This window comes from Rhinatrema bivittatum, chromosome 7 (assembly GCF_901001135.1).
Source record: "Rhinatrema bivittatum chromosome 7, aRhiBiv1.1, whole genome shotgun sequence".
NCBI classification, from domain to species: Eukaryota; Metazoa; Chordata; class Amphibia; order Gymnophiona; family Rhinatrematidae; genus Rhinatrema; species Rhinatrema bivittatum.
Window position 1 is genome coordinate 270,213,626 of NC_042621.1, and position 27,336 is coordinate 270,240,961.

General features: G+C 45.5%; 1 protein-coding gene and 1 long non-coding RNA gene across 12 annotated transcripts in view; one reads left to right on the forward strand and one right to left on the reverse strand.

Annotated features, from left to right (window-relative positions):
- BTRC (beta-transducin repeat containing E3 ubiquitin protein ligase) overlaps positions 1-27,336 on the reverse strand; it is a 545,063-nt gene that overhangs the window by 387,878 nt on the left and 129,849 nt on the right. The window lies entirely within an intron of this gene.
- Positions 13,707-16,952, forward strand: LOC115095906. The gene is made up of 3 exons (XR_003857908.1): positions 13,707-13,814; positions 16,006-16,096; positions 16,271-16,952. It is a non-coding gene; the product is annotated as an uncharacterized LOC115095906 (long non-coding RNA).

Genomic DNA, 27,336 nt, shown 5'->3' on the forward strand with positions numbered 1-27,336 from the left:
CATCACCTGATGGAGCCCAGAACAAAAAACTTAAGTAAAAAAGTTTCTAGAAACTTTGACTCGCACACTGAGCATGCCCAGCATGCCACTATCCACGCGGGGTCCCTCTTCAATCTCATAACATAGAATTATGAAAAATATAAGATAAACTTAGGAGAAACCCAATTCCATGTGGTGGTGGGCGGGTTTCGTAAGGACTAACATCCTGCAGTCCTAGGAGAACACCTGTTACAGGTAAGCAACTCTGCTTTCTCCTAGGACAAGCAAGATGGTAGTCCTCATATATGGGTGAATCCCTAACTATGGGCTGTACCTAAAGACAAAGCAACCAACAGGCACCTAACCACGTGCCAACAAGCACAACAGTGATGCTGTTGGTAAGAGGGGAACAGACTGAACCCGAAAAAGGGGCCACAGGTTGGAAGTGTTGGGTTTCACAGCTAAAAGATTCCGGAGGACAGACTGACCAAAGTTGCTGTCACGTCGGCCATCCCTGTCCATGCAGAGGTGAGGCGCAAAAGTGTGGAGGGAACTCCACACTGCAGCCTTGCAGATCTCGTCCACAGATATTGCCCTCAAGTGAGCCACTGAAGTTGCTATGGCTCTGACAGAATGAGCCTTCATATGGTCCCCAAGCTGCAGTCTCGCCTGAGAATAGCAGAAGGAGATCCAATCTGCCACCCAGTTGGACAGGGTCTGCTTAGCAACCGCAACTCCTAATTTATTCCTGTCAAAAGAGATGAAGAGTTGCGTAAACTGCCTATGGCCTACTGTACGCTCCAAATAGAAGGATAAGGCTCTTTTGCAATCCAGACTGTGCAGAGCTTGTTTGCCCTGGTGCGAGTGAGGCTTGGGAAAAAAGGTGGGAAGGACAATTGACTGGTTAAGATGGAAATCTGTCACCACCTTAGGCAGGAACTTAGGGTGTGTGTGCAGTACCACCATATCATGAAAGAACTTTGTGTAGGGTAGGTACGTCACTGACTGCGTGCTGAGGTGACCGCAACCAAAAACATGACCTTCCAGGTCAAGTACTTGAGGTCACAAGAAAATAGCAGCTCAAAAAGAGCTTTCATGAGCTGAGCTAGCACCACATTGAGGTCCCATGACATGGCAGGAGGCCGCAGGGGAGGCTTCAGCTGAAGCAGAACCCTCATAAAGCATCCCACAAGAGAGTTGCACAGAGATAGGTGAACCATCCACTCCCTGGTGGTAAGCACAGATTGCACTCAGGTGGACCCTGAGTTGGCCTTTAAGCCAATGTCCGAAAGGTGCAGGAGGTAATGCAGCAGCTTCGATGTAGAACAAGAGAACCTATCCAGGCTGCGGTGTTCATACCACAAGGAAAACCTCTTCCACTTCAGGTTATAAGTCTTCTTAGTGGAAGGCTTCCTGGAAGCCACCAGGACCTGAGACATCATCAGAGGTTGAGGGGCTGCAGAAACCAACCTCTCAACATCCAGGATGCCAGGGACAAGGCCCAGTCGCTGGGATGGCACAGCGCCCCCTGATCCTGTGTGATGATGTGTGGGGAGGTCCCCAGACTGATCAGTTCCCGGGGGGACATATCCCGCAAGAGCAGGAACCAGATCTGCCTCTGTCAATGAGGTGCTATGAGGATCATAGTTCCCATGTCCTGACAAAGCTTCAGGAGAATCATCACCACCAGGGGGAGGGAAGAAGCATAAGCCAACTGCCCGTTCCCTTGACGCAGGACCCTCAGGTCTGTGGCCAGTTATGGTTCTTTCTGGACCAGTGGCACAGCGTTACATCGGTCCAGTGGGTAACAAGGAGGTCCTTGCCCCAGTGGCAGGCAAAGGTATCTGAGGCTGGTTTGCCATCCCTCCTGTACAGGGAGCAGAAATGATCCACCTTCCTGCTGCAGGGGGGAAGCGAACAGAACCACATCTGGGGTCCCCCAGATGCGGAAGATCCGATCTGCCACTTCCTAATTCAGGGAACACTCATGGGATCGGAAGGCTCAACTCAGCCTGTCTGCTACCACATTCTCTGTCCCGGCCGGCTCGGAGCACTACACCCTGCGACAGAGCCCAAGACCAGACCTGAATGGTTTCTTGGTTCAGGAAGAACAACCTCATACCTCCCTGTTTATTGAGGCACCATATTGCCACCTGGTTGTCGGTCTGGATCAGAACCACTTTGTTGATCAGCTGATCCCTGAATGCCCAGAGCACATACCAGATTGCACAAAGCTCCAGGAAATTGATCCGACACTGAGTTTCCTGGGCGAACCATAAGCCCTGTATGCAGAGCCTTTCCACATGTGCACCCCACCTCAGGTTAGGCGCATCCGTAATGCGCAATATCTGTGTAAGGGGATTTTGAAAGGGCACCACCTGCTCCAAGTTGCCCAGACTCTGCCACAGAGACAGGGAGTCCCGGAGAGGCGGAGCAATGCGGATGCGGACGTGGAGGTCCTGGGTGGCCCATTGAGCTCTGCACATATGTAAGCGAGCTAAGGGAGTAACATGGATGGTCGTGGCCATGAATCTTAAGAGAGTCACAACATGCGGTGAGCCGAAATCTGCTGGCTCTGGTGGACCACTCCCACAATGGGCTCCAACGTGATTGCCTGGTCGTGGGGAACATATGCTCAGGCCTGAGCCATGTCCAACCTGATGCCAATGAAGTTCAACTGAAGTGACTGATCGAGATAGGACTTCGAGTAATTGATGATAAACCCTAGGGACTCTAACACCTGAATGGCAGAGACCACGCCGCTCCCTCCTGGGTGGGGCTCTTGATGACACAATCATCCAGGTAGGGGAACACATGTACCCCCAACCTGTGGAGGTATGCCCCCCCTATGGCCAGGCACTTGAAGACACGAGGGGGCTGAGGCCAGGTTGAATGGCAATACCCTATACTGAAAATGTTGCTTGACCACCAAACTGCAGATACTTCCTGTGACCTTGGAAGTTCGCAATATAGGTGTAGGTGACTTTTAAATTGAGGGAATAAAGCCAATCTCCTCTTTGTAGGAGGGGAATCAGGGTGCCCAGAGAGACCATCTTGAACTTCTCTATTTTAGAAACTTGTTCAAGGCTCTCAAGACTTGAATGGGACAGAGTCTCCCTGTTCTCTTTTGAATCAGGAAATAGTGGGAGTAGAACCCTTGCCCCTGCTGTCTCAGCGGAACGGACTCTATGGCCCTGGCTCTTACCAAGGCGGCAAGCTCCACCCACAGTATTCCTGATGCGAGGTCTGACCCCAAGAGGGGCACGGGGGGAATCCGGAGGGACACCCAGAAAGTTCAGCCGGTAACTTTGACACACATTGGACAGAACCCACTGGTCCAATGTAATGCAGGACCATCAGTCCAGAAAGAACCGTAACTGGCCACTGACCAGAGGGTCCTGCATCAAGGGTACAGGCGGTTGATTTATGCTCCTTCGCAGCCAGTCAAAACCCCATACCGGGACTTGTCTGGGTGTCCAACTCTGTCTAGAGCAGCCCCTGGATCCTAACCGTTGGGCTCAGCCGTGGAAAGCAGGAGGGTAGTATTCCCTCTGGTGGTAGAAGGGCCTTCTCGGGCCCTGATGCGAGGGCTTCCTGGCAGAGGACGGCGGGTCTGACCTACTGGCCAAGAGATGCTGCAGGGTGGGTCTCATGGTGATCCTTTAGCTCAGTGGTCCCCAACCCTGTCCTGGGGGCCTACCAGCCAGTCGGGTTTTCAAGATATTCACAATGAATATGCATGAGAGAAAATTTGCATGCACTGCCTCCATAACATGCAAATTTTCTCTCCTGCATATTCATTGTGGATATCCTGAAAACCTGACTGGCTGGTGGGCCCCCAGGACAGGGTTGGGGACCAGTGCTTTAGCTGAGCCACAGCATCCCTCACATTGTCACCAAAGAGGTTATCGCCAGTACAGGGTAGATCTACGAGCCTCTCCTGTACCTGTTTACCTGTATCAGAGTCCCTAAGCCAGGCCATCCAGTGGGCACCAAACCCTGCGGCCACCACCCTTGCAAAATCGTCATAGGTAGAATGCACCTCATGCTTGCTGCATTCCAGTCCCTGCTGGACAACCGCTGAAAAAGCATCCTGCTGCTGCTGAGGCAGGTGCTCGGTCAGCTCTTGGATATGCTTCCAGAGGTTCTGAGAATACTGCGTCATTTAAAGCTGGTAGGAAACGATCTGGGCAATCAACAAAGCGCCATGAAACACCTTCCTTCCCAACGCATCCAGTGCCCTGTGCTCCCGTTCTGGAGGGGTGGAGGCATGGGTTGCAAGAGCACTTGGCCTGCTTAAGGGCAAACTCCACCACCACAGACTGGTGTGAGAATTGATGCTTCTCAAACTCCATAGCATGCTGGACTAAGTACACTGCGTCGGCCTTCCTGTTCACCAGAGGCAAGGAGATGAGGTTTTCCCAAATCTGAAGGGGCAACTCCTTGAAAATCTCATGGACAGGAACTGCCACTACCTCCTTTTGGGGCATCTACAAATTGGAGAACCTCCAGCATCTTATGTCTGGCATCTTCCTCCGTAAGAAGCTGGAACAGAATGTCTTCAGCCATGGCCCACACGAAACCAGCAAAGGTTAAGTCCTCAGGTGGGGTCCAGCAGCGCTTATCCAGAGGAGACGGGTCCAAGGGAAGGTCACCAGAGTCATTGGAAGAAGACTCAAGAGGTTGAAAGGGGCGCCATCATCGCGAAGATTGCCCGGAGGCGACAGGAGAGGGGGGGGGGCCTTCCCAGGCCCAATGGCTTGGGCATAGAGGGCACTGATGGCCTTGAAGGACCCGAAGCCGGACAGGGCAGTATTAGCCGCGGAACACAGGACCTTGACAGCCCCTCCTCCTCGGAGGACACCACAATGGGGAGAGCGTCGGGAGGAGGTGGCACCGGTGGCCGCTGGGGCATCCATGGCTCCCTGGCCACCAGCATCAGCTGTGTGGGGAGAACACAGAGCAAAACGTCAAGGTGCTCCAGCAGCAGTGGCAACATTGAGGATGTAGGTTCCGGCACTGGTGGAGGCACCAGCGGCTCAATGCCATGCAGGGTTCAATCAACCAACTGCATTCTATGTTCAAGCTCCTCCTTGAAGGCAGCCAATGACAGGGCAGCCTGAGGAGGAGGCGGCATAGCCAGATCCCCCTTGGGGCCCCAAGAGGAATTGGTACCCAGCACCGGAATTGGTGGAGAATGCCTCGGACCCCCAGCCTCGATGGAGAGAGATACCTCCTCGCCGCGGGGTTACTTCAGAGGCATCACAGCAGAAGCCGGTGCCAGCCCAAGCCTGATATCATGAGAAGACTGAGACCAATGGCAATGTTTCCGGAACTTCCCATGGTGCTTGGCCCGGTCTTTCCCTGGCGCTGAAGATGAAGAAGACTATCCAGAAGTCCTTGAGCGAGAGGAGACCGATGAAAGGCGTTCTCTGGCACCCCTCTTCACCAGAGGGGTGGACTCTGAAGAATCACAGTCCATTGTTTCCCCTCGTCCCTTCAGCGTCGATGTTCCCAATGCCAGTGTCAAGGGTTTGGACTTCCTGAACCCAAACAGCTTCTCCATTTTGTCCAGGCAGGTATGCCAGTCCTTGGAGGTCACCTGGTTGCAAAAAAACCACAGCCCCGAATGTGTGACACCCCCAGGCAAAGGATACACACTTTGTGCGGATCCATGAGAGCCATAGTCCGAGGGCACTGGGGGCATCGACGAAAACCTGATGCTATAATGCAAAAAAGGCTAGCGGACACTGAGGGACGGCATCACCAGGAATCAACCACACAGAACGCAGAAACTTATCGTGCCGTCTGCTAACTAAAACCCAGGACGAATGGAGAGGGACCTGGTGCAGGAAAAAAAACAAAACATTTTCCGAGCAAAAAAAATAGCATGAGCTCCACAACCACGAGACAACAGCTTCGCGGAAAAGAAGAGACTGAAGAGGGTCCCTGCGTGGATAATGGCATGCTCAGCATAAGATTTCCATGTAGGGTCCCATCGGATGATGTCACCATGTGTGAGGACTACTATCCTGCTTGTCCTAGGAGAATGTATGTGATAATTGGGCTTGCATATGCCAACTGAAGAGGCAATGAGCTTATGTAAGAAGACTAATGTCACCAAAACATGCAAAACTGAGGCTGCCAATCAATGACTGCCCGACAAGGTTACTACATAGCATCTTTGCCCAACAGAAAGTAACTCAACTTTTCCAGTTTGGACTCAAGTAAATAGACCATATTTACTGAATCCAGCTCAATACCCAGAAAAGACAGTGTTGTAGATAGGCCTTCTATTTTGTTTTGTGCTAAAGGAACTCCTAAGCTATCAATCACTAACTGAAATCCATGCCACATTGTTATGGTATGCTCCAGAGGTGTGTGTATAAATATAGATATCTATATCTATCTATATTCCCCCCCCCATGACCCCTTGAAGGTGATCCACTGGAAAAATGAGCTCAACATCATAAATCAAGCATCTAAAATTGCATGCCAGTGGGTTATGCTCTTGTCTAATTAAAATTGAGATATATAAACCCAAACAATGGGACGCTATTGGAATGTATGGTCAGAAGGTGAAAATCATATTCTGTGTCTCCTTAGATCATGAATGCATTGTGCCACAGTCCCTGATAAGAATCAAAAGTAGCATATTGTACAAAGCGCTCTTCTGAGGATGGACTATTAACAGAGGTACCCATGGGGTGGAAACAAGTTTTGGATGAGCAAAAACGTACTTGATTCCTCCTTGAGAAACACTACCTTAAGGGAAATCATTCACTAGAACAGGCGTTTTGCAAATACGGCCATATAGCCCAACAATTCTGTCAAACTTTTGTTTAATTTCACTAAAATGAGACATGGTCTGTATAGGTTTGTAAGTACAGGTTTCTATAGACACATAGTACAAGTGACAAAAGTCAAAGTGAAGCCTTCCACGCATTTATGCTTCAAAACTTTCTTCCTATGAGATCTTGGTAGAGCATCCCAAAGTTCCACCAATATAGCTAAATTCTGGATTCAATCTAGTATGAGACTCAGTGATCACTAGACTAACCTTCAAAATTGGAATTGACCGCCATTAATACCCCTTTTCGTACCCTCTGTGTGTTTTCTTAGAGCTTAGTTGACCTATTCGCATCATCCTAACCACATCAATATTTCCATCAGAATTAAGAACATAAGAACATGCCAAACTGGGTCAGACCAAGGGTCCATCAAGCCCAGCATCCTGTTCCAAACAATGGCCAATCCAGGCCATAAGAACCTGGCAAGTACCCAAAAACTAAGTCTATTCCATGCTATTGTTGCTAGTAATAGCAGTGGCTGATTTCTAAGTCAACTTAATTAATAGCAGGTAATGGACTTCTCCTCCAAGAACTTATCCAATACTTTTTTAAACACAGCTATACTAACTGCACTAACCACATCCTCTGGCAACAAATTCCAGAGTTTAATTGTGTGTTGAGTGAAAAAGAACTTTCTCCGATTAGTTTTAAATGTGCCACATGCCAACTTCATGGAGTGCCCCCTAGTCTATTATCCGAAAGCGTAAATAACCGATTCACATCTACCCGTTCTAGACCTCTCATGATTTTAAACACCTCTATCATATCCCCCCCTTAGCCGTCTCGTCTCCAAGCTGAAAAGTCCTAACCTCTTTACTCTTTTCTCATAGGGGAGCTGTTCCATTCCCCTTATTTTGGTAGCCCTTCTCTGTACCTTCTCCATTGCAATTATATCTTTTTTGAGATGCGGTGACCAGAATTGTACTCAGTATTCAAGGTGCGGTCTCACCATGGAGCGATAGAGGCATTATGACATTTTCTGTTTTATTCACCATTCCCTTTCTAATAATTCCCAACATTCTCTTTGCTTTTTTGACTGCTGCAGCACACTGAACCGACGATTTCAATGTGTTATCCACTATGTCGCCTAGATCTCTTTCTTGGGTAGTAGCACCTAATATGGAACCTAACATTGTGTAACTATGGCATGGGTTATTTTTCCCTATATGCATCACCTTGCACATATCCACATTAAATTTCATCTGCCATTTTGATGCCCAATGTTCTAGTCTCACAAGGTCTTCCTGCAATTTATCACAATCTGCTTGTGATTTAACTACTCTGAACAATTTTGTATCATCTGCAAATCTGATTACCTCACTCGTCATATTTCTTTCCAAATCATTTATAAATATATTGAAAAGTAAGGGTCCCAATACAGATTCCCTGAGGCACTCCACTGCCCATTCCCTTCCACTGAGAAAATTGTCCATTTAATCCTACTCTCTGTTTCCTGTCTTTTAGCCAGTTTGCAATCCACGAAAGGACATCGCCACCTATCCCATGACTTTTTACTTTTCCTAGAAGCCTCTCATGAGGAACTTTGTCAAACGCCTTCTGAAAATCCAAGTACACTACATCTACCGATTCACCTTTATCCACATGTTTATTAACTCCTTCAAAAAAGTGAAGCAGATTTGTGAGGCAAGACACAGCTTGGGTAAAGCCATGCTGACTTCGTTCCATTAAACCATGTCTTTCTATATGTTCTGTGATTTTGATGCTTAGAACACTTTCCACTATTTTTCCTGGCACTGAAGTCAGGCTAACCGGTCTGTAGTTTCCCGGATCGCCCCTGGAGTCCTTTTTAAATATTGGGATTATATTAGCTATCCCTCCAGTCTTCAGGTACAATGGATGATTTTAATGATGTTACAAATTTTTGCTAATAGGTCTGAAATTTCATTTTTTAGTTCCTTCAGAACTCTGGGGTGTATACCATCCGGTCCAGGTGATTTACTACTCTTCAGTTTGTCAATCAGGTCCTACACCACATCTTCTAGGTTCACCGTGATTTGGTTCAGTCCATCTGAATCATTACCCATGAAACCTTCTCCAGTACGGGTACCTCTCCAACATCCTCTTCAGTAAACACAGAAGCAAAGGAATCATTTAATCTTTCCACGATGGCCTTATCTTCTCTAAGTGCCCCTTTAACCCCTTGACCATCTAACGGTCCAACTGACTCCCTCACAGGCTTTCTGCTTCAGATATATTTTTTTTAAAGTTTTTACTGTGAGTTTTTGCCTCTACAGCCAACTTCTTTTCAAATTCTCTCTTAGCCCGTCTTATCAATGTCTTACATTTAACTTGCCAACGTTTATGCATTATCCTAATTTCTTCTGTTGAATAATTCTTCCAATTTTTGAATGAAGATCTTTTGGCTAAAGTAGCTTCTTTCACCTCCCCTTTTAACCATGCCAGTAATCGTTTTACCTTCTTTCCACCTTTCTTAATGTGTGGAATACATCTGGACTGTGCTTCTAGGATGATATTTTTTTTAACAATGACCATGCCTCTTGCACACTTTTTACATTTGTAGCTGCTCCTTTCAGTTTTTTTCTAACTATTTTTCTCATTTTATCAAAGTTTCCCTTTTGAAAGTTTACCACGAGAGCCATGGATTTGCTTACTGTCCCCCTTCCAGTCATTAATTCAAATTTGATCATATTATGATCACTATTGCCAAGCGCCACCACCACCGTTACCTCTCTCACCAAATCCTGTGCTCCACTGAGTATTAGATCTAAAATTGCTGCCTCTCTCCTCGGTTCCTGAACCAATTACTCCACAAAGATATCATTTATTCCATCCAGGAACTTTCTCTCTCTAGCATGTCCCGAAGATACATTACCCAGTCAATATTGGGGTAACTGAAGTCTCCCATTATTACTGCACTACCAATTTGGTTAGCTTCCCTAATTTCTCTTAGCATTTCACTGTCAGTCTCACCATCTTGACCAGGTGGACGATAGTATACTCCTATCACTATAGTCTTCCCCGACACACAAAGGATTTCTACCCATAAAGATTCAATTGTGCATTTAGTCTCATGCAGGATGTTTATCCTGTTGGACTCTATGCCATCCCGGACATAAAGCGCCACACCGCCTTCCGGGTGCTCCCCTCTGTCATTGTGATATAATTTGTACCCCGGTATAGCACTGTCTCATTGGTTGTCCTCCTTCCACCATGTCTCTGAGACGCCAATTAAATCTATGTCATCATTCACTGCTATACATTCTCCCATATTACTTCTTAGACTTCTGGCATTAGCATTCAAACATTTCAAAGTTTGTTTTTTGTTTGTATTTTCCTTCTGCTTTTTAATTGATAGGGATGTTAGAATTTTTTTTAACTCAGGTGAGTTTTTAGTTACAGGCACTTGGACTACTTTTCTTATTATTGGAACCTCACTGTTGGGATACCCTAATTCTATTGCATCATTAGTATCCTTTGAAGATACCTCTCTCCAAACCATGCGCTGCTGAGCGACTGTCTGCTTTCTCCTTTGTTCTAGTTTAAAAGTTGCTCTATCTCCTTTTTGCAGTTTGATCCAGAGATGGGTATAGCTTAGTCATTGTTTCGTCAACCCAACTCTAAGGCCCCAGGTTATGCTGCTAGGATCATGAGACTGGTGTATTGTCCATGATAAGAGATACTAGGACTGGCTGGGAGATCCCACTATGGAGTCCATGCTTACAGCCACACAGGCACCTGAGAGGAATCTGCTCTGCTTGTCCTGCCTCTGGCTATGGACCATCTAAGTGAAGACAACTGCTATGGACTAAAGCGATGCTATTATATTGTAGAACAGGTGAACGTAGGTCACTTATCCACTGCCCCCCCTCTTTTTTTGCCCATCAGTGCCCTCTCCTTCCCATCATCATGATGCACCAGTCAAGACTAAGGCTTGCAGTGCTTCTCTCACTGGGGCCGTGTCTTGGTTGCGCCCTCCTGCATCTTATGTGTATTGATGTCTCCCTATGCTGTAACTGCTATTGAAGATACGGCCATGGGATCAGTGCTGTCCTCTATATTGATGCTTAGGCATCACTGTGCCGAGCAATTAAGCCTGCTGGATGATGTAAATGACTTGCTTCAGCTGCAAATTTTCAGTTCAAGGATTGTGGTTTGCTTTTTACCTTATTTTGTCTGAGTTTTGTTTGTTGTTAGGTCTACATCCCCAATTACCTTCATGCTAAAAGTTAGATAGTAGCATAATTTGGGGTGAAAATTAGGTACGGAACAACTTCTCCTTGCTGTACATAATACATGTGCCAAAAACAAAGTTCAGAATGTGCTTCAACTTCCTATTTGTCCAATGGCCGCTGTGATACTTGCTCCAGAGAAGTGCAGTGAAGTCACCAGAGCCTAAGAAAAAGGAGATATTGTTTTGTTGCCACCAGGTAGAAGAACTTGTGGCAAGACATAGAAAAAATGAGGCCATGTGCCATTTATTTGGCCTATCTTAAACCCCACAGTCACAACATTTCTACCTCCCCCCAAATACTACCACCATGCAGAGACATAATGCCATTGGCTCAATGCTCAGTGGCACGTAGCATTCTCACCATGAACTACACAAAGGAAGAGGGGCAAAGGGAGAGGAGATGGAGAAGTGAGCATTTCCCCCATGTTAGTTTTGACTCCATGAATGGGGCCTCTTAATTTCACCAACATAAAATTCAACTCAAGCTTTATCCACTTTCTCATACACTGAAGTTAAAAGTTATCAATGTCTCACTTTCAAATATACCATTTGATAACTGAGGTTACATCTTATGAGACTCTCCTGATATTTTCCAGATATAAATTAGCAGCCCACTAAATTTTTATGTAGTCTTCTCTGGACATGCAGGTTAAGTAAAAAAAATTATACACAAATACCCTTTACACCAAATTATGTAATGCAGTCTCACTAATCTATCTAAATCTTCTACCATTCTTATTGAAATTTAAGGCAGTGGTTTGCTGTAAAATGGCCAGTTGATATACATTGCAAAATGTCATTGAGGCATGACATAGAAACATCCATTTAGGCTTTCAGGAGTTAAGTTTTCATGCCTACAATAATCTTAAGATTTCCTAAAATTGTAATTAGTTTCTTTGAAGTAACTCAGCAGACGGACTGAAGTAATACCAAAAGCTTGCATCTCTAAATATTAGCACTGTAAAGGCAACATCTCTATCCAACTACTTTGCCAGTTTTCTTTCAATGAATATTTACAGTAGACTAATGCAATAAACACCCTCTCTACTTTTCTTTGTATTATCAACATCTTTAGATGCAGGTAATAAGAGGAAATATGCAATTTCCTGCTGCCAAAATATATGTTTCTTAACTTTGCTTACAGTTGTGTGTCTTGATACAAGCACAACAAAATTAAATGGAGTTAGTTCCTGGTTATATAGTACTATATAATATGAATAAACTGCAAGACTCTCTTCCCTAGAGACCATGCAATACCATCTATAACCATTAGATAGCAGCACAGTACACTTGATCAGTCATGTCTCACTACTTTCACTCCCATAAGGCTTCAGCTCTACTAATTTCAATACATATACACTCTTACACAGCTGATTCTAATTCAATTAGTGCAGTTCACAACTCCAGAAAAAAGTCTAATTTAATTAGTGCATTGTGGGGCTCTACTATATCTCTAAGCAGATGTTCACAATCATCAGAAGCTAAAGCTGGTTTTAAAAGATCAGTACCTGGATAGTTTTTATATGCACTGCTGACACCATCAGTTGAAATTAGGAAGGGACAAATCAACTATAAGTTTCAGTTCTGACTCAGATGGATTTGTCCAGATTTCTCTCAAAATTAGATTTTACTTTTAGTTTTGGTTTAAGTTAATTTGGCTTTGCTATGTATGATGATTATTTGAATATCATAACTAAACCTAGATGGTGCGGGCAAGAATATTTTAAGTACATGCAAGAGGGAAAGGACAGGAAGATCTCTCACTATCTAAGTAGCTCACTCACCTGTAACATTTATCAGCAGTCTTACGCCAATGAGTTGTCATGTCATTATCCATATCACTCACCATTTTTTCTGGCTTGATGAGAATTAAAAAAAATTATAAGTTGATTTGCCACTGGCTTAAATTTGGCAAACCGGATCACAGAGAAACTTTTTTCAAGCCACATCAAGTTAGACACAGCTTTGAATCAAATATTTCAAGTCAAATCAAACGTAACCTCTTTACTTTTGGGGGGACCAGGGAGGAGGGGGGAGAAGTGTATTAAAATACAAATTTACTCACTTACCTCAAAATTAAAACATTTGTATGTCAGGAATAAGATTCAGGAGGTAGGAATTCTGTATGCTTTCAAACTGATTAAACAGTGCTACAGATCTCACTCTCCTGCTCTCTGTGCTATTTGATATGACAATGGCTAATGCTGAAATGAAGTAGTGCAAGCCAATGGGCCGCATAGGTTTCCTGTTAATGATCACAATATTATACTATGGAAGGCAAAAGTGGATATTTTCAAGCTATCTAAAATTTTCCATAAGCACCATTTCACTGTTCTCATTTTATTTTTTATTAGCATGATTTTTCATTACAGAAAGAAGTATCATAAATGAAAACAATGTGTATTTAAATGTTTTTAGCTAAAATGTATCAAAATCTCTTGTAGTACATCAAAAAGGACTATATAAAGCTCCTTTTAACCTATCAATGGCAAGTTCAAATGAAATGTATGCAAACTTTATAATGCAGGTTACATCAGATAATAAGTCTTGAAGGTACTAGAATATATATCTAGCTGGTCACAATGTCTTTGGAATGTCCTGTACTTTAAAGAGAGCATGGGTTGCCATAGCTAAGTTTGTCATGGCTACATAGAGCTCTATTATGCATCAAAACCAATGAGCTTGCCTCAAGACAGACAACACCTGGCTATGCATTCAAAATGCAAAGAAGAATTTGAAAATCAGATCAAACATTTCACGAGTGAGGGCCAGTAAGTTTCAAAACACATTTTGTAATGTGGAAGATGCTTGTCTACTTTAAAAAGATAATTTTAATGTTAATGTTTTTATCGTGTTTTGTATGTATTATGAATGTTTGAATTGTGAACTGCACTGAACTCTTGTTGTGGAAGTAGTGGTATGGAAATCTATGTAAATAAATAAATTAAATAACAGCATTTCTGCAAAAGTTTAAATTAGCTCTTTACACTCAATCATATTATGGGATGAGCAAACTAAATTGTTTGGCCTGATTTATAATCTTACTTCTAAATCAATATAATAGTATTACCCAATGATACCAAAAGCACATTTTTCTCATACATCCAGAACTGAATGAAGTGCTTCTGCTTAGAATCTAGCACCCTTGCTTCTGTAATAAAAGATTGTTGTTCTTCCTATAAGAACAAAATGCTTTTCTAGACTAAGAGCTGGATCTGTTTATGTTGTTTCAGTACCAATAATTCTACTATGACAAAATATCAAGACCGCTTTTGAAGGAAGGATTGTTAGTTGTAATAGACAGACTAAGCTCCAATCTCAATGTATGGATGAGACAATAGTGCAGGGAAGAAGGTTTTAGGTTTGTTAGGAACTGGGGAACATTCTGAGGAAGAGGGAGCCTATTCTGCTAGGTTGAGCTCCTCTATCATCTAACGGTACAGGACCATTAGATGATTGAGGGGTTAAAGGGGCACTTAGGGAAGATAAGGCCATCGCAGAAAGACTAAACTAATTCTTTGCTTTGGTGTTTACTGAAAGGATGTTGGGGAGATACCTGTTCCAGACATGGGGTGACGATTCGGATGAACTGAACCAAATCACGGTGAACCTAGAAGATGTCGTAGCCCAGACTGACAAACTGAAGTGTTCTAAAATCACCTGGATTGGATGGTATACACCCTCAAGTCCTGAATGAACTAAAAACATTTTTTTTGAACCTATTTCAATTCATTTATAACCTATCATTAAAATCATCCATTGTACCTGAAGACTGAAAGATGGCCAATATTACCCCGATATTTAAAAAGGGCTCCAGGGGTGATCCGGGAAACTGTAGACCTGTGAGCCTGACTTCAGTGCTGGGAGAAATTGTGGAGATTGAAGAATCTAAATATGTACACCCTGGAGGAAAGGAGGAGCAGGGGTGATATGATTCAAACTTTCAGATACTTGAAAGGTTTTAATGATCCAAAGGCAATGACAAACCTTATCTGTTGCAAAAAAATCAGCAGAACCAGGGGTCATGATTTAAAACTCCAGGGAGGAAGACTCAGAACCAATGTCAGGAAGTATTTCTTCACGGAGAGGGTGGTGGATGCCTGGAATGCCCTTCCGGAGGAAGTGGTGAAGACCAAAACTGTGAAGGATTTCAAAGGGGCGTGGGATAAACACTGTGGGGGTAGATTTTAAAAGGAGCGCGCGCGGCGGTAGAACAGCGCGCGTTCCTGCGCATACAGCGGATGTTAGTAATTTTGTGTAGCGTGCGCACATCTGCGCGCGCTACTCAAAATACGCGCATATATGGAGGATGAGTTGTGCGCGTACCTCTATTAACTGTGCGCATGTGGTACGCGCACTTGTGCGCGCCGATCTTTGTGTGTGTGGCGAAATCGCGCGGGCGTGCCCGTGCGCATGCAAACGTGAGGGCATGACCTCCCGTTCTGCACACAGCACAAAATGGCAGGGCGTGGTAGGCAGCCCAACTTCACCACCAGGGACATCGAACTGCTGGCGTCCCTGGTGGTGAGGCGAGAACGGTGGCTGTTCCCGGTGCAGGGACGGAGAACGGACTTCCGGCAGCTCCGGCAGTCCTGGAGGAGGCTGCAACGTGTCTTTAACCAGCAAGCTTCCCACCCCCGTGGAGTAAGTAGACTGTACAACAGTTGATGTGGTGAATGTGGGAGTGTCAATGTCAGGTTAGGCCTCACCGGAGGAATCAGATTATTGTAGTCTGATATTTATCTGCACTGTAGAAAGTGGGTTCTTTCATGCTGGTGCTTAACACTGGTTTGGATTGTGTTGTGTTTTGCCTCAATTGTCAATGCTGATAACTAATATTATGATTACTGAAGAATATCATGGTCGTCAGTCATTAATGTTGTCACACCCACATCCAAGTATCCTGTTACTATTCTGACTATCAGAGTACAGTAATGGTTCTCCCTCCTTTCTTTCTAATAGATAGAGGATCTGAAGAAGAAAGCCCGGTGGCTGCGTCTTCATAGGCCAAGGTGGCTGGAGCGGCTGCGGGCACAGCGGGCTGGGCCTGGCGGTAAGTGACCCCTCCAAGCTACTGGAATGTGGTATCCCCATCTGAACCACCTTCCCTCCCTCTCCCACCTTCCCTCCCTCCTTCCCCCCCCCCTCACCTTTCCTCCCCCTTCCTCTCCCACCTTCCCTCCCTCATCCAGTACAGTGTATTTAGACGTCTCCTTTTGTTTCACAGATGCTGAGGAGGCCATGCCAGGCCCAGCTGCAGGAGAAGGAGCTGCAGCCGCTCCAGTGGGGGAGGCAGATTCTCCCCCCCCCCCCCCACCCCCGAGGAGAAGACGACTTCACCTGCCGCAGAGCCCTCCCCGGGCACAGAGGCGCCCCAGGCCTTCCCCTAGCGCCCCCCCTCCCCCCCCGTAGGGCAACCTCCCCATTTTGCCTGTGGGGTTAGGGACGCGGGGGCAAGCAGGGGCCAACCTTTGCTGGCCCAGGGAGGCATTCATGGCCCTCTTGTGCCTCATCGGCCCCCCTCACTGCACCAGCGAAGAGGCCCATCCCCGGGGGCATGCTCCCCCGAGGATGAGCCTCTTACATATGGTCAATTCCTGGCCTTCGTGAGGGGGGTCCAAGAGGGCATGAGGGCTATGAATGCCTACCAGGAGAGGATGATCCGGGCGACGGATCGGATCACCAGGGGTCTAACTGCTGCTTGGTGCAGCAGTACGGGTCCTGGGGGATCTGATCCGTCGTCGCTGATCATTCTCTGGTCCCTGCCTCCCTAACCTCACGGGAGTTTTGTTTTCTGTACATAGTTTTGCTCCCTAGACTGCCCCTCCCCATCCTTTTTTTGTTTGGTATATATTGCAAATATGTTTGGTTTCAAATACAATTTTTCTAACACAAAACGGTGTGGTCATTTCAGGGACAGGTGGAAGGGGTCCATGTATTGTCCGAGTGTTGGAGGGAGGGAGGGAAGGTGGGAGAGGGAGGGAGGGAGGGAGGGAAGGTGGGAAAGGAGGGAAGGAGGGAAGGAAGGAAGGTGGGAAAGGAGGGAAGGAAGAGAGTATGGATGAGGCAACGTTGAAGTCCCAGCAGAGCAGCCCACCGAACAGCTTGGAGAACCATCTTAGACACTGTAGAGGATATGTGCGTGCCACATCGGCTTCAGTAAAGTGTATGGGCCAGGCGGCCATCTCCAGTACAGTCGATGGGCGAGGCAACATTATAGTGAAAGAACTAGGATCCAGTCCCACTTTAGCAGTACACCAAATCGCCTGGAGAGCCAGCCCATAGACTCTAGCGGACATGTGCGCATGGGCCGTAGACTCTAGCGGACATGTGCGCAGGGCCCATAGACGGTACTCAAGATGGCCGCCTCGCCCATACACTTTACTGAAGCCAACGTGGAGCGCACATCGCCGCTACAGTCTATGAGACGGTTCTGCAAGCTGTTCGGTGGGCTGCTATAGTGGGCGCACAATGCACTGACATACAATCCTGAACAGCTATAAAGCCAGTGCATTGCACCTCCGAGAGGCTGCTGAGAAGCCGACTACACATGTTAGACAGCGAAGGTCCCCCTTCATATCAAACACTGGTGACCAGTTATCAGACAGTATAGTGAAGTATCCCCGAATAAAAACTGAAGACCCCTTCCAATGCTGCAGTAAAGCGACCTTACCTACAATTTTCCCCCTCTGGATCCGCCATCCGCAGCAATCGAGTAGTATGTGCAGAGACTTGGGAGCTCTGCAGCCTACTGAGAAGGCCAACTCAATCGGGGCCAGCTGCTAATCAGCTGGCCCCGATTGAGGGCTCTCTGTTCTAGGTCTGGCTGGAAAGTTACCACATTCCATGCAGCACACTGACAACCCTCTGGTGTCCAGAAGGGGTTGTAGGGCAGGTGCTACATGGTGTGGTTGACAGCCACACTATTCCACACATGATACCCCAGGGGTGTCATGACAAGTCCTGTGTGACTACCACTGGAGTATTAGTCAGGTCTGCAACTGTAGCATGTATCACATATGGAGCGAAGTACATCACACCCCTATTGTCAGTGTGCTAATTACCATATGCTTTTAAATTTAGGGGAGCCAGATGATGAGCAACCCGGACCTGCACCTAGATGACCCCAACGGCTGTACCGGCGTCTGCGGGAGGTCCGTGTCTCATCGGAAGAGGAGGAGGGGGAAGCCCGTGAACACATGGAACAGCCTGCGGAGGAGGAGGAGCAGCAGCGGCAGGGAGAGGAACCGGAGGACCCATTCGCTGAAATGGAACCTGATCGGCAGCAGGACAACAGTGCGTCCGACCAGCCTGAGCCCGAGCCCGACCCGTATACCAAGCAGGCAGAGAGACTCTTACAGCAGGGCGCCGGCCTCTTGGACGCCATCTCTGGCCTGTCTGAAGTGGTGCAGCAGGAAAGCACTTCCCTCAGTCTTACTGTCAGGGAGGGGTATGAGCGGCTTCAGGGGCGCCTCCAAGACCTTTGCCGGGCTACTGAGCAGCAGACGGAGGTTTGGAGGGAGCTGCTGCAGCGGATGCCTCCCGTGCAGCCGCAGCCACCAGTGGCTCCATGGCCTTTCATGCCTTACCCTCCACCTTATGGGCCTCCATACCCATGGATGCCACCTGCCCGTGCAGAGGCGCCTGGGGTGGTACCTCCACCTGTGCCACCAGCGCCTCAGCCTCTTGCAGGCTATCCGTGGATGGCACCCCCACCCCCACCTCCTGTTCCACCACCTCCTCTTCCACCACCAGCACCAGAAGAGCTGTTGCCCCTGGCTATTCCTTCCTGTAGCCATGCCCCGGATGTGCCCCAGGCACTCTGCCCTCTGAGGGTAGTGTAAGCAGTGGGAGGAGTCCCCTGCGCCGGAGTACCCGGGTGGGGCAAGTCTAGGCTTTCTGAGGCTTGTAGGAGAGGACGGGCAAGAAAGTGAACTGTGACAAGTGTTCAGTTGTTCCTTATTACTTTTATTTAATTATCACATTTTTCACACTTGTAAATAAATGCACATTTATCACCTACGGAAATGGCTTTCTATGAGACTGTTCCTTTGGCTCAGGCGATGTATTTCCTCCAATTCCTCCATAGACAGCTGTATGTCCTCATCCTCCTCATTTGCTTCAGGGGCATCCTCAGGTACAGGGATGTGTCTGTTAAGTGCCAGATTATGAAGAATACAGCAGGCTAGGAAAATCTCACACACCTTAGAGGGGGAGTACAAGAGGTACCCACCGGATCTGTCCAGACAGCGGAAGCGTGATTTCAGGATGCCAAATGTTCTCTCGATGACAGCCCTGGTCCTACGGTGTGCCCTGTTGTAGAGAGTCTCTGCTGTAGTGTTGGGGCAGGCCATGGGAATTATGAGCCACGATTTGAGGGGATAGCCTCTGTCACCTGTAGCATAAGAGTAAACCAGAAGGTTAGATAATGTCTGTGCATCACTGGGGTACAGCTCACAGGGCTTACAAACTACACTAGTACAATCACTAGATATAGGGTGCATACTGTGGCACCCTATATCTAGTGATTGTACTAAAATAGGTGGGTGCTGTTGTTGGTTGCTCTACCAACAGCAGCACCCACCTATCAATTCCAGCTGCGTCACATCACTGGGAGCCAGCCCCCAGTGATGTGACGCAGCTGGAATTCTTCATAGATCCTGGATTGGGTGAGAATGTAGGCATCGTGGCTGGATCCAGGAAAGCGAGGCACCACATTCGTGATGAGGTCCCTGGCGTTGCACACCATCTGCATGTTTAGTGCGTGGAAACCCTTGCGATTGCGGTAGATGGCCTCATCTCCTCCTGGTGCCCTTAGGGGCACTTGGGTGCAATCAATAGCTCCCAAGACCGAGGGGAAGCGTGCTATTTGGTAGAAGTCTCTCATGGTTTCATGCTGTTCCTCTCTTCCGATGGGGAAGGAGATAAAGTTGTGTGTGTGTCGCAGCAGGGCAGCCAGGGCCTGCTCCAGACATCTTGAGGTGGCACCCTGAGTGATTCCAGACGTCAGGCCCAGCGGGGTTTGGAAGGTTCCGGTAGCCAGAAATGCAAGGAAGGTTGTCACCTTGATGTGTACAGGCAAGGCATGGGCCCTTTGCGTGCGGGGTTGCAGGTCACCCTCTAACATTCGGCAGAGGGACAGTATGGTCTCCTTATCAAATCTGTAACGAGTCATTACTTCCTCCTCCGACAGATCGAGAAATTGGGTGCGAGTCCTGTAGACTCGGTGTAACGAGTACCGCCTCCGTCTCAGCTGCCTTCTCCTCCTTCTCCTCTCTCTTTCCCTTCTGAGCCTTAGGGATTGCAGCAGCCATATTGCTGCTGTAAACATGTGTAGACAGGGAATGAGCAATGAATGGCTGTCTTTAGACGCTCCTGAGGCTCTCTCTTCTACGGTCATACGCACATTAACGTCTATGGAAAACGGTTCCACTATCCCAGTTTACAGCGGTTACTCCCCCATGGCCTCTCCTTTCCACCTTCTGGCCTTCTGCCGGATGTCTGGAACTGTAGCGATGTCAGACAGCAGCCGCAGAGCCTTCACTCATACCTTGCGCACACAAAAAGCAGTAGTAAATATACGCGCATGAACTAGGAAGCACGTGCCGGTGGAGTTATGCTTGTCGCTTATAAAATACGTTTTACGCGCATATGTTCGGTCTCCCCCCAGACACGCCCCCGACACGCCCCTTTTGTATTTGCGTAATGTTGCTCGCGCAGGGCCACTTACACGCACAAATGCCGCTATGCAAAATTCGGGTTGTGCGCGCCACTCCCGTTTATGCGCATAAGTGCCCGTTTTTGCGCGTACAGCTTTGAAAATCTACCCGTGTGGATCCATAAAGTGTAGAGGATGTGAATAAAGAGAAGAGGCAAGGGGGTGGCTTGCTTGCGGGAATGACGGCTACTAGCTGGAGATTAATATCCTTATTCAATAAACATACACACAGTTAATGCGACTTCAATATTGCTCTATGCTTCAACGGCAAGAGGAAATGTGGAATAAAGGATTTGCATCCACAAAAAAGCAGGGGAGTAGCTTGCTTGTTACGGTGGTTTCTACCCCAAACCAAATAAGCCTGATACTTCACTTTCAATGCACATCCAGCATAGCTCTCTGCTTCAACGGCGGGGAAAATGAAGAAAAGATGATTTATATTCAGCATCAACCAACAAGCAATGAATTACATAGTCTGGGTAAACAAATAAGCATGGGTGTAGCTTGTTTATTACGGCGGTTACTACCCCAAACCAATTAGCTAGATACTTCACTTCGATGCAGCTCCAGCACTGCTGTCTGCATCGATGGTGGGGATGGAAGGGAATTGGAACCAAAAAGTTACCAATAAGGGCCCTGACCTCAGCGGTCAGAGTAACAGATAAGTATGAAAAATAGGTGTGAAAGCTTGCTGGGCAGACTGGATGGGCTGTTTGGTCTTCTTCTGCCGTCACTTCTATATTTCTATGTTTCTATATGTTATAAAGAATAAAATCATAAAACATTTAGATAGACATGGTTTAATGGAAAACAGCCAGCATGGATTTACCCAAGGGAAGTCTTGCCTCACAAATTTACATTTTTTTGAAGGGGTGAATAAATATGTGGACAAAGGTGAACTGGTAGAAGTTGTGTACTTGGATCTTCAAAAGGTGTCTGACAAAGTCCCGCATGAGAGGCTTCTAAGAAAGCTAAAAAGTAATGGGATAGGAGGCAAGGTCCTTTTGTGGACTGCAAACTGGTTAAGACAGGAAACAGAGTAGGATTAAATAGTCTGTTTTAACAATGGAAAAAGCTAAACAGTGGAGTGCCTCAGGGATCTGTACTTGGACAAATGCTTTTTAATGTATCTATAAATAATCCGGAAAGGGATACAATAAGTGAGGTGATCAAATTTGTGGATGACAAAATTATTCAGCGTAGCTAAATTAGAAGTGGGTTGTGATAAATTGCAGAAGGACCTTGTGAGACTGGAAGATTGGGCTTCCAAATGGCAGATGAAATTTAATGTGGACAAGTGCAAGGTGATGCATATAGGGAAAAATTACTCTCGGTAGTTACATAATTTTAGGTTCTATCTGAGGCATTATAGTGGATAATACATTGAAATAGTCAGCTCAATGTGCTGTGGCAGTAAAAAAAAGCAAAGAGAATGTTAGGAATTATTAGGAAGGGAGTGGAAAATAAAATGGTGGATGTCCTAATGCCTCTGTATCACTCCATGGTGAGACCACGCCTTGAATACTGTGTGCAATTCTGGTCACTACATCTCAAAAAGATATAGCTGCACTGGAAAAAGTGCAGAGAAAAGCGACCAAAATGATAAGGAGCATGGAACAGCTCCCCTTTGAGGAAAGGCTAAAGAAGTTAGGGCTGTTCAGTTTGGAGAAAAGACAACAGAGAGATCTACAAAATCATGAAAGGACTTGAACAGGTTAATGTAAATCAGTTATTTTCTATCTCAGATAATAGAAGGAATGGGGGCACTCTATGAAGTTTGCAAGTAGCTCATTTAAAACAAATAAAAAATTATTTTTCACTCAGCGCATAGTTAAGCTCTGGAATTCATTGTCAGAGGATGTGGTTACAGCAGTGACTGTAACTGGGTTTAAGAAAGGTTTGGATAAGTTCCTAGAGGAAAATCTATAAACTGCTATTAATTAATAAACAACAGTAACCTGAGATATATTTAATATTTGGGTACTTGCCAGGTACTTGTGACTTGGATTGGCCACTGTTGGAAACAGGATGCTGGGCTTGATGGACCCTTAGTTTGACCCAGTATAGCATATCTTAAGTTCATCTTAATCAGAGTGAAACCAGACTGCTGCTGCTCACTTTTAAAAAGGTGATAGAGCAGCTTTTAAACTAGAACATGGGGAAATGCCAACAGTTGTTCAAAAACACATGGTTCAGAGGGAGGTATTTTCTAAGAATACTGGCAAACCAAGTCAGTCAGAATATCCTGATAGAGACGTGGTTATAAAAGCTGAAAACCCTCAGATGTATTTAAAGAGTACACAAATAAAAATGACTCCAAACAACCTGTATCATCTGATAACAGGTTGTGGGTACATATAAACATAGAAATACAAATAAAACTACTTTAAAATGTCTGTGTACAAATGCCAGAAGTCTAAAAATTAAGACTGGAAAGTTAGAATGGTGATAACGGAAGATATAAACTCAAAAGGCATCTCGGAGACCTGGTGGAAGGAGGATAAGCAATGGGACGCTGTGATACTAGGGTACAAATTATATCAACATGATAAAGCACATGAAATTGGTGGAGGGTAGCACTATATGTGAAGAATGACAGAGTCAAGGATAAAAGTTTTACATAAAACATACTGCATTCTGGAATCCGTATGGATAGAAATTCCAAGGGTAAAAATGAAGAGTATAGTAGTGGGGATATAATACCGCCCCCCCTGGCCAGGATGAAGAAACAAAATACAAAATTTTAACAAAAATTAGACAGGCTAATAAAATTAGCAACACAATAATAATGGGAGACTTCAATTGCCTGAATATTGTTTGAGTAAATGTCACATCAGGATATGCAGGGAGGTAAAGTTCCTAGATGACATCAATGACTGGTCCATGCAGCAGTTGGTCATGGAACCAATGAGATGGGGAACCTTATCAGATTTAGTTCTCAGCAGCACACAGGACCTGGTGCAAGAGATAAAGCTGATGGATCTGTTTGGCAACAGTGATCATAATAAAACAATTTGACAATCACTGGAGGGTAAATACTAACGAAAATGACTGTATTAGCATTTAACCATAAAAAGGAAGACTATGATAAAATGAGGAAATTTGTTAAAAAGAAATAGAAAGGAGCAATCCAGAAGGTTAAAAACTTGCATGAGGCATGGATGTCTAAAATTACCATACTTGAGGCCTGGACAAAATATATTCCATGCATTACAAAAGGTTTAAGGAAAACCAAACAATTGCCAGTGTAGCTTAATAGTGAGGTGAAAGACAATTAAAGCCAAAAGGGCATCATTCCAAAAATGGAAAGCAGACCCAAATGAGGAAAGTAGGGAGGAACATAGGCAGTGGCAAGTTAGGTGTAAAAACGTAACTAAGCAGGCTAGGAAAGAATTTGAAAAGAAGCTTGTTAAGATAAAAATAAGTAATAAAAGCTTTTTCAAGTAATTTGAGGTAAAAAGTCTGTGAGGGAGTCAGTTGGGCTGCTAAATTACCGAAGGGTAAAAGGTGTAGTCAGGGAGGACAAGGAAATAGCTGAAAAACTAAGATTAATTCTTTGCCTCGGTCTTTACTGAGGAGGACGTTGAGGTCATACCCAACTGGAAATACTTTTTGATGGTGATGACTCTGAAAGACTAGATGGAATCACTTTGAAACTGGAAGATGTATTAACTCAAATTGATGGACTAAAGATTAACAAATCACCAGAACTGGATGGTATTCACCCCAGAGTTCTGAAGGAACTCAAAATGAAACTGCAGACATGCTTATGGTGATTTGCAATCTATCATTTAAAATAGCTATGGTAAGAGAAGACTGGAGAGTGGCCGACATGTCACCAATTTTTAAACAGAGTTCCAGGGATGATCTGGGAAATTGTAGACCAACAAGCCTGACTTCAGTGCCAGGAAAAATGATTGAAACTACTCTTAAAAATAAAATTACTGATCACATTAATAGATATAGTTTAATGGGGATGCGGGGGGGGGGGGGGGAGACAACATGGTTTTTGCAAAGGGAAGTCTTGTCTTACTAATTAGATTTTTTTTGAGGGTGCAAATAAAAATGCAGACAAAGGTGAGTCAGTTTATATAGTATATTTGGATTTTCAGAAGGCATTTCACAAAGACTCCTCAGGAAATTGGAAGGTCATACAATAGAACAGGAGGTACTGTCCTGTTGTGGATTGGTAACTGGATAAAAGACAGGAAACAGAGGGTAGGACTAAATGGTCAGTTTTCTGAAAGGAGAAAGTTTGTTAGTGAAGTGCCCCAGGGGTCTGTATCAGGACCTGTGTTATTTAGCATATTTATAAATGATCTAGAGAAAGGAATGATGAGCGAGATGACAGCTATTATTCAACTTTACTTAGGGAATAGCCACTGCTATTAATTGCATTAGTAGCATGGGATCTTCTTAGTGTTTGGGTAATTGCCAGGTTCTTGTGGCCTGGTTTGGCCTCTGTTGGAAACAGGATGCTGGGCTTGATGGACCCTTGGTCTGACCCGGCATGGCAATTTCTTATGTTCTTAAATTTGCAGATGACACAAAATTGTTTTGAGTCATTATAGCAGCAAAGGATTGCAAAGAACTGCAAAAGGACATTATGAGCCCACAAAACTGGGCTTCTAAATGGCTGATGCAATTTTTCTGGACAAGTGCAAAGTAATGAACGTAGAGGAAAAATAATCCCAATTACAAGTACACAATGCTGGTTTCTGTGTTAGGAGTCAGCACCCAGGAAAATGACCTCAGAATCATTTGTGGATAATACTTTGAAATCTTCGGCTCCATGTGCAGTGGCAGTCAAAAAAACAAATAGAATGTTAGGAATTATTTGGAAAGGAATAGGGAACAAAACAATAGCATAATGCCCTTGTAAAGATCCATGGTGCGAAAATACCCTGAGTATTATGTGCAGTTCTGGTCACTCCAACTCAAAAAAGACAAAGCAGACGTGGAAATGGTACAGAGAATGGTGACAAAATGATATAGAGGGAATGGAAAAGCTTCATTATGGAGAAAGGTTAAACAGATTAGAGCACTTTAGCTTGGAAAAGAAGACAGAGGGGATAGGATTGAAATTTATAAAATCATGAGTAGGGTGAACAGGTAAATAGGGAATGGTTATTTATCCTTTCAAACAGTAGGAATAGGACATTCCATGAAACTAGCAATCAAAAAGTTTAAAGCAAATCATAGGGAGTATTTTTTCACTCAGCGCACAATCAAGTCAAAGGACGTGGTGAAAGCAGCTAAAAATAGTGAGGTTCAAAATAGTATTGGACAAGTTTCTGAAGGAAAAGTCCATAATCAGTTACAGCTACATAGGGGGAAACGCAGCATTTAGCCCTGGGAGCGAAATATAAGAAACAAATCAACTATTAGGGATCTGATAGGAACTTGTGATCCCGACTGGCCACTGTCAGAGACAGAAGGCTAGAACAATGGACCTTGGCCTGACCCACCATGGCACTTATGTTCTTATGCTTATGATTTAAAAATTACTAACAGATCAGGATCACAAAAATGTTTAAAACTTATACCCATGAATTGCTATTTGAAGAAAAACGTATGTGCCTTATTTTTAAATGTGTTTTCATCAGATTGTAAACATTTTAAGTTGTAAAACTAAAGCTACCAAATCCCAAAATCACTCAACAAAACCAAACTGTCAAAAAGCTTTTAACCTATCTGAAAACAGATAGGTTAAAAGCTTGTTTTATTAGAACTGAAAAAGAGCACTGCATGAATATAATCCGAAAACTTGTTTAAAAAGTAACTGAATATTTCTCAAGAGAAGGGTTCTCAGACAGAGGTGTGCAGCTAATACATATTGCTCAGAATTAAAATTAGCCATAAAATGTCTCTTTCTGCGTTTAGCAGAGTTGCTTACCTGTAACAGGTGTTCCTAGGACAGCAGGATGTTAGTCCTCACACATGGGTGACATCATCGGATGGAGCCCGGCACAGAAAATTTATGTCAAAGCTTCCAGAACTTTGACTAGGCATACTGAGCATGCCTAGCATGCTCTATACCAGGGGTCGGGAACCCATGGCTCACGAGCCAGATATGGCTCTTTTGATGGCTGCATCTGGCTCGCAGACAAATCTACTAAATCAGTGTGTCGCCACACTTTCCAGTCCCCCGCTGACCCAGCTGCTCCCCGGTCCTCCTCCGCCCGGGCTTAAAATGCTGTCAGCCCGGGCGGAACGCGGCAGAATAGCTGGAGTCGGTGGCACCGGCATGCTCTCTTCTTCCCGCCCCCCCCCCCCCCCACCGCGGCCCGGAAGAGGAAGTGGTGAGCATCGGGTGCGTGCGCGGGAAGAAGGGACCACGCTAGTGTGGTCAGCGTCGGTCCGACGAAAAGAAGACTCTGCAGCGCGGCTCGGAGGAAAATAAAGAAGAGCTTCAACCGCGGCCGATGGGACTCCTCCGCGAGGGCTGAAAATGAAGGAGGTTAGTGTTGGGAGGAGACTGCTGCTGCCACGAGTTCCCGGGGTGGGGGAGAGAGAGTGAATGAGCGAGCATGCATGTGTGTTTGAGATCCTGTGTGTGTGAGTGAGAGATTGCA